Source organism: Mixophyes fleayi, chromosome 4 (genome assembly GCF_038048845.1).
Source record: "Mixophyes fleayi isolate aMixFle1 chromosome 4, aMixFle1.hap1, whole genome shotgun sequence".
In the NCBI taxonomy this organism is placed as follows: domain Eukaryota; kingdom Metazoa; phylum Chordata; class Amphibia; order Anura; family Limnodynastidae; genus Mixophyes; species Mixophyes fleayi.
The window spans coordinates 29680235-29688006 of NC_134405.1; positions in this window are offsets into that span (position 1 = coordinate 29680235).

Sequence of the window (7772 nt, forward strand, 5' to 3'; positions counted from 1 at the left end):
TCATTGACCATTACGGAACCTACATTTCATTTTAATAAGATGAGGAGGTTGTCCCTGAGAACTTTATTACTATTTATTGCATGTGTTTAATGTATAGATACTTTTCCTTCAACCAGCTGAATAGATATACAAAACTCCCTTTTAAGATCGCTGGCATTCCTTGTTAGTAGTATATTTTATAATTCATACAGTCATTTGCTAGTTAATGCATGTGTGAATATTATATGTTCATTTACTTTTTATTGTTTTAAAATGTTGATTTTTTTTATTGGAACATGTTTTTGCCATTCATTTTATGGATAGAAGAGCTGGGCCTGATTCTTTAAGTCAAAAAAGCAAAAAAAAAGGTGTAACTTTGCACCTTGGCAAATCCATGCTGCATTGGATGGGGAAGTTCATTTAAAATGTGGGTGCAGAATTATATTTGGGGTATGGCATGTCCTAGATCAACTTTAAATGTCAGTGTAAAATACAGCTATCAAGTATTTGTGGGATACATGAGCAAATGATCTCCTTTTTTTGCCTCCTTTCCTTAATGGATCAGTAACTATAAACACACTACTCATTTATTACATGCATTAGTATAAATGTTGGTGTTTTTTGCAGGTAGTCCTTATAGGAGCAGCAATCATGCCCATATCTCTCTTTTCTTCTATTTTATATTATATTAAGTTTGAACGGTGTTTTGTGTTCTGCAGCTGTATTAATTGCTGCAGGTGCGCACCATCAACAATAATTCATTAGTAATAATGCTACATATAATACAATATTATTTTTAACATAATGAAAAGTGACAGATCATTGAGTCTAAGGGGAAAAGTACAAGTTTAAATACAATATCGCTTAATCAAGGGTAGTGTTAGAGAATACAATTATAAATATAATTGTACATACATATTGATAGATTTATTACAAGCTCCCGGCGCAAAGCTTGTGTAATTGAAGTTTGCTTTTTGCCAAACAAGGATCGTTTGGATATATGACAGATAAAGACTCATGGATGTAATTATTTTTTTTTACCAAGCAAGGATCGTTTGGATCAATGAAAAGTGAAGACATTTGGATGTAGAACTCAATCAACAGCAAAAGCTGAAGAAAAACAAGTACAAGGTCTGTGAATTCACCATCAACCAACAAATGTAGAATCCACCCAGGAACAACAACCAACCCAACAGAACAATGACAAGATCAAGGTTTTGGAGAAGTGAGGAGCGGAGGTCTATATTTTGAAGTGCCAATTTTAAAGAATCTACGGTGTAAGTAGATTGAATTGTGGGGTATCCCACACTATATATCTACCAGGACTATTCCTACATATGGTGTAACACCGATTATAGAACCAGTTCTTCTAGTCCTAAATATCGGGATTGGAGAATTTAAAAGTTATTATACAAAAGTGATATTTAACATTTATAGTGTTGTTTCATACAGTATTACACTATTGTATATTCTTTCTCTTCCGCATGGTATATTCATCATCAGACAATTCCCTATGATCTCTTGAAAGAACTTGAACATTATACCATCAACCAATATAAGTATTCTTTTCCGTTTTATATATTCATCAGATTTACTCTACCTATTTTGTATGGGAAACCTCAGCGCAAAAAAGTAATTTACCTATAATATTTTCTATATGTGATTTATACTTTGGTGTAAAGTTTTAATTTTCTGATTTGCAGCAGTGGTATATGTAGCGCTGTAAGGGTATTATATACTTTATTAATATGTCATAATTTCAGATACTTCTGAAGACATAGATGTTTCTGTAGACTGTCTCGCGGTTGAACCTTCCAATACTAAGGAGTTATAAAGATTACATTTTAAAATCATTGAACTTATATTTAACTTTTAACTTTCACAATTTTGTAATATTGTCCATTTCCTGTGATAGAAGCATGGAAAATGAACCGCAGGAGAGCTAGTGGTTTGTTTGGTGATGGTGAAAACCCCCATTAAGAAGATAAATTGTATGTGCATATTAGTGCACAAGCATTGGGGTTAGATTTATCAAACCTTCTAAAAAGGAAAATTCTTGTTGTTTCCTATAGCAACCAAACAGACTCTAGCTATCATTTTTCAAATGTACTACATAAATAATAGCTAGGCTCTGATTGGTTGCTATAGGCTCCCCTTTTTAGAAGTTTAATAAATTTACCCCATAATGTCCAATAGTGTATGGATTAGCAGTTCACAGGATCTAATGGAAAAATACACATTTTTTATAGTGAGAAATGAATTTCATTAGTCATGTTCTGCACGCTGCCAATTTGCACGTTAGTAAAGTTTTTAGGGGTTTCAGGATTCATGGGATCAATTCCATCCCCTATGCTGTGCCTGTTCATTTTGCATCCACATGGCTTTATCCCATATATAGACACTTCCCCCTTACATTCTCATTTTATTTGACTATTTCCCCTTGTAGATACATGTTTGTAGGCCTACAAATCTTCCTATAGTGATCAGGTTTCGAGGAAAATCTTACCAAATTCAACTCTGTCCACTAGGTTCTCACACCGTGGTCCATAAAATTGTACTGGACATATGCACCTTATTCCATCATCATAACCTCCATTTAAACATTCTGGTAAAGAAATAAAAATTAGTTTTACTTTCTAAGAACCATAAGATAAAGTCATTTGTGACAATACCAGGAGTTTAAACATGTTACTTCTGGGGTACAGAGAAATTTGGTGGCAATCATCATGTAAAGAATTTAGCAAAGCAACATAGGGGGTACAGAGCAATGACTGGCTGCAACACATTGCAACCAATCAGATATCAGCTTTTAGTATTCTAGTGCCATCAATTTATTGAAAGCTTATTTCCTGTTGGTTGCTGTGAGTTGCAGCCAGCGGCAGGTTGGGCCGGATTCCTTTGAATGTCAAAGACCAGCATCCGGGCGGCTGGACACTGTTTGACTCAGCCTATGTGGTCACATCACTAGCTTCCGTTGTCTTTACCCCTTAATGATATGATATTTTAAATTCATTTAAATCCCCCCGAAGCACCAAAGTTCAAACATTTCGGAAGATAGACAAATCTATAACACTCCATTTATTCATATAATATAATAAGTGTCAAGTTAATATTTTCTCACTTTTATTGATTTGGAATCAGTAAGGCTCATGTAGAAACACCAAGAAAAGCAGACAGCACTGTATCTTTAGTTGTGCATGTCTGCTCACCACATTCCATGGTGCTTACCCACTTCTATGTCCTTAGGACTCCCCATGGAATATAAATATGCTACTAGTTTTGTAGGTTTGATAATTCACCTGAAAAGGTACATGGTGAAAAGAGTCAAATGTCTCCAACCTACTAACACCTTAGGGCCCCCCTAATATTTTACTTAAACTTCTGTTTTATAATAAATTCTGCAAAATTTATACTTTGTACTTGAAATTAATCATCAGTGTCAGGTGATGCCAGGTCTATTTTTATTACACATGTTACTTTTGTTTATTTGAATATTTTTTTATTACATTGGTTAAAATATAGCAAGATAAATTCCTTCTTGCCAGAAGTGCAACCTGACAATGCGAAATGTATCTCTTCAAAAGTATAGATTGAGGTCTAATCTCCGAGATCTCAAATGTGGTGGAAAAATGTACCGTATTTCCCCATGTATAAGACGCACCTTTTTCCCAAAAATTTGGGATCTAAAAACTGGGTGCGTCTTATACAGTGGTAGCGGGGATCCAATGGGGGGGGGAGGGGCAGCGTTACAGTGGCAGCAGGGGATCGAGGGGGAGGGGGGCAGCGTTATAGTGGCAACAGGGGGATTCTGGGGGAGGGGGACAGCGTTACAGTGGCAGCGGGGGGATCGAGGGGGAGGGGGGCAGAGTTACAGTGGCAGCGGGAGAATCCAGGGGGAGGGGGGAAGCGGTCAAGTGACAGCAGGGGGGCGATTGTAGAGGCTTACTGCTGGCAGCTGCACACTATGTGCAGGTCCGTTTGGCAGAGACAGGCAGGGAGAGTGTGCTGGCCGGCTGCTCTAATCAGAATTTTTTTTTGCCCCTTTATCAATAAATAATTATTGCCCCATAATATATATGTCAATGGTTCTTCCTCTTATGTTTTGATTGGCAGGGTAGCTCAAACAGAGTGATTGAGCTATCAAGCCAATCAGAAGCTGGTATAAATGAAAAAACTTGTCTTTTTTCTGGCGGTTTTCACTAGAGCGCCAGCGGTTGAACTGTTTTCAATGCGCCACACATAGCCAGCCATTTAGCATTGCAGCCTCAAACTCTTCCCTATAGTATATGAGGTGGTTTGGAGCACTAAACCGCTGGCGATGTGTGGTGGTGGTGTAAAACCGCCACCAAACACGATTCTTAGTAAATCTAACCCTTAGGGGTATATTTACTAAACTGCGGGTTTGAAAAAGTGGAGATGTTGCTTATAGCAACCAATCACATTCTAGCTGTCATTTTGTAGAGTGCACTAAATAAATGACAGGTAGAATCTGATTGGTTGCTAAAGGCAACATCTCCACTTTTTCAAACCCGCAGCTCTTAGTGTTTTTATCAAAAACCTGTATGTCATTGACCATTACGGAACCTACATTTCATTTTAATAAGATGAGGAGGTTGTCCCTGAGAACTTTATTACTATTTATTGCATGTGTTTAATGTATAGATACTTTTCCTTCAACCAGCTGAATAGATATACAAAACTCCCTTTTAAGATCGCTGGCATTCCTTGTTAGTAGTATATTTTATAATTCATACAGTCATTTGCTAGTTAATGCATGTGTGAATATTATATGTTCATTTACTTTTTATTGTTTTAAAATGTTGATTTTTTTTATTGGTACATGTTTTTGCCATTCATTTTATGGATAGAAGAGCTGGGCCTGATTCTTTAAGTCAAAAAAGCAAAAAAAAAGGTGTAACTTTGCACCTTGGCAAATCCATGCTGCATTGGATGGGGAAGTACATTTAAAATGTGGGTGCAGAATTATATTTGGGGTATGGCATGTCCTAGATCAACTTTAAATGTCAGTGTAAAATACAGCTATCAAGTATTTGTGGGATACATGAGCAAATGATCTCCTTTTTTTGCCTCCTTTCCTTAATGGATCAGTAACTATAAACACACTACTCATTTATTACATGCATTAGTATAAATGTTGGTGTTTTTTTGCAGGTAGTCCTTACAGGAGCAGCAATCATGCCCATATCTCTCTTTTCTTCTATTTTATATTATATTAAGTTTGAACGGTATTTTGTGTTCTGCAGCTGTATTAATTGCTGCAGGTGCGCACCATCAACAATAATTCATTAATAATAATGCTACATATAATACAATATTATTTTTAACATAATGAAAAGTGACAGATCATTGAGTCTAAGGGGAAGAAGTACAAGTTTAAATACAATATCGCTTAATCAAGGGTAGTGTTAGAGAATACAATTATAAATATAATTGTACATACATATTGATAGATTTATTACATTAAAATTAGGGCTTTACAAAAGAATACAAATAACTGCAAGCTTCCAATAAGTAATGATTACCATCTCTTTCTTTATAGTGTATTATAGTACAGTTATAAAAGGTAAAAAATGCATTCAAGTGATTTGATGCTAAGTTACAGGTTTTTTTTTTCTTATAAAAGGCATATTATTAGTCTACAACTGTGCTTCAAATTAAAAAGCAGTGGAATATTGTATACTGAATAATACTGTATAGTTTTTGTACTTACCAAGACCACTAGTTGTAGTAGTTGATGTTGCAGTGGTAACACGGATAGTAGGTGAAGAGATAGTGGTTGATGGGGATGAGGTTGAAGGTGAAGTAGATGGATAGTCAGTGGAGAGTGGGGATGAATTTTCAGGTTCATTAGATGGATAGACAGTGGTCAATGAGGATGAGTTTGCAGGTGCATTTGATGTAGAGACAATGGTCAGTGGGGATGAGGTTGAAGGTAGAGTAGATGCAAAGACAGTGGTCAGTAGGGATGAATTTTCAGGTGCATTAGATGGAGAGACAATGGTCAGTGGGGATGAGGTTGTAGGTGAAGTAGATTGGGAAACACCATCTAAAGTTGTCAATATTTCAGTTGCTATGTAGGATGTTGTCTTATTATCTTCAGAGACTTTTACTGTTGTGAAGATTTCAGTAGGTGTTTGTGGTGTTGTTTCTATGTCACCAGTGCCTTCTGTGGTTTTCAATAATTCAGTTACTGTTTGCGGTGTGGTTTCCAAGCCAACAGATACTTCCTGTGTTGTCAATAATTCAGTTACTGTTTTTTGTGTTGTTTCCATGTCTCCTGTGTCTTCTGGTGTTGTGATGGTTTCGTTACCTGTTTGTGTAAGATAGTAACAATATTACGCTATCTTAACACCTAAATATGAAATTGAATAACAAATATGCGCCCCATATGTGCATATTCTGATTGTAAGAGCTTTGAAAAATATGGGACCTACTTTTCTACTAGTAGTTTACACTGGTTACTGATGCTCCAAATTTTTGGGACACCCCTCTATTCAAAAAGGCCCCATTATGGAGGTTAGGGATAACAACATTATGTGGTCTAAAAACTAGCCTCACAACATAGGATTGTAAAAGGCATTAGCAGGTTCTGGATAGGCTTAATATTCAACACTATGTACCTTTTGTCAATACCATTGTGTGTAGCCACTATAGCTGTCCAACATTATTAACCTCATTTGTGTCTCTGTTAGTTAATTTAAATAGTGTAAGAAACTGCAAATATGTATCTTTTCCATAAATTTAACCCAACAGATAAAATTGTGTCTCTATCAACTTCTGTCTTTCTCAACGTTAATGTGCACACCCTCACCAAGACCTTGTGCAGTGTGCCCAGGTTCTCATCAGTTAACACAGTATCTCAGCCTCCTACTTGGTAGTTAGTTTGAGCATTACTGAAATGCTAAACTCAAACTCAAGTCTCATGTCTATGTAAATCCCCCATCCCATGTGGACAAGCAAGGCCACCAGATGTGTAGATGGAGGCAGAAAATTAATAATAGCATATGGCAGGAGTTTGAAAAGCCGTGGTGTGGGGCAACTGGAGTTCTTGCAATGTATATAAGAAAGTCTTGGTCCATACCAATAAGTCTGAGCTTTCATTAGGACAGGAATACCTGTTTTGCAGGTTTTTATGGCACAGAGGGTACATCATGTGCATACCAGGTGCCTGTATAAAAGTAACAGCATGGTAATATGGGAGCATGAGTGCTGAAACACATGGTTACCAGGTGTTCCAAGCAGCAGGTCCTAAAGTATACAAAGTGTGATGTTACATTGATAATGTTGGTAGAAGTTAAAAGTAGAGATGGTCACTGACCCCCGTGTTTTGGTTTTGGATTCGGTTTTGGATCTGGATTACCGTTGTGTTTTGGTTTTGGTTTTGGTTTTGCAAAACCGCCATTGCGTGTTTTGGTTTTGGTTTTGGTTTTGTTTGGTTTTGTTTTGCTATTTTTTGGGAAAATCCATGTTTTTGGGCCTAAATTAACCCAATTTAGTGCTCCAACTGTTTTAGAGACAAGTAATCTAATTGTTGAGGTAATAAATCATCCAAAAAAACAGTTTAATTCTTCGTTGGTAGGCCTATTCTACACACAAAACAGATTGTCTTCCTCTCCATCTATGCATATTGGCAATGCAGCCATCGTCTTTGAATGTATATTACACCCCACACTTATAGTTAAATATGTAAAGAAATGGAAAAAGCCAGTTTGGTTTCTGTCTCTCAAGGCCCCCCTCCACTTGTATAAAATACCAAAAAATTCAGCCATTAT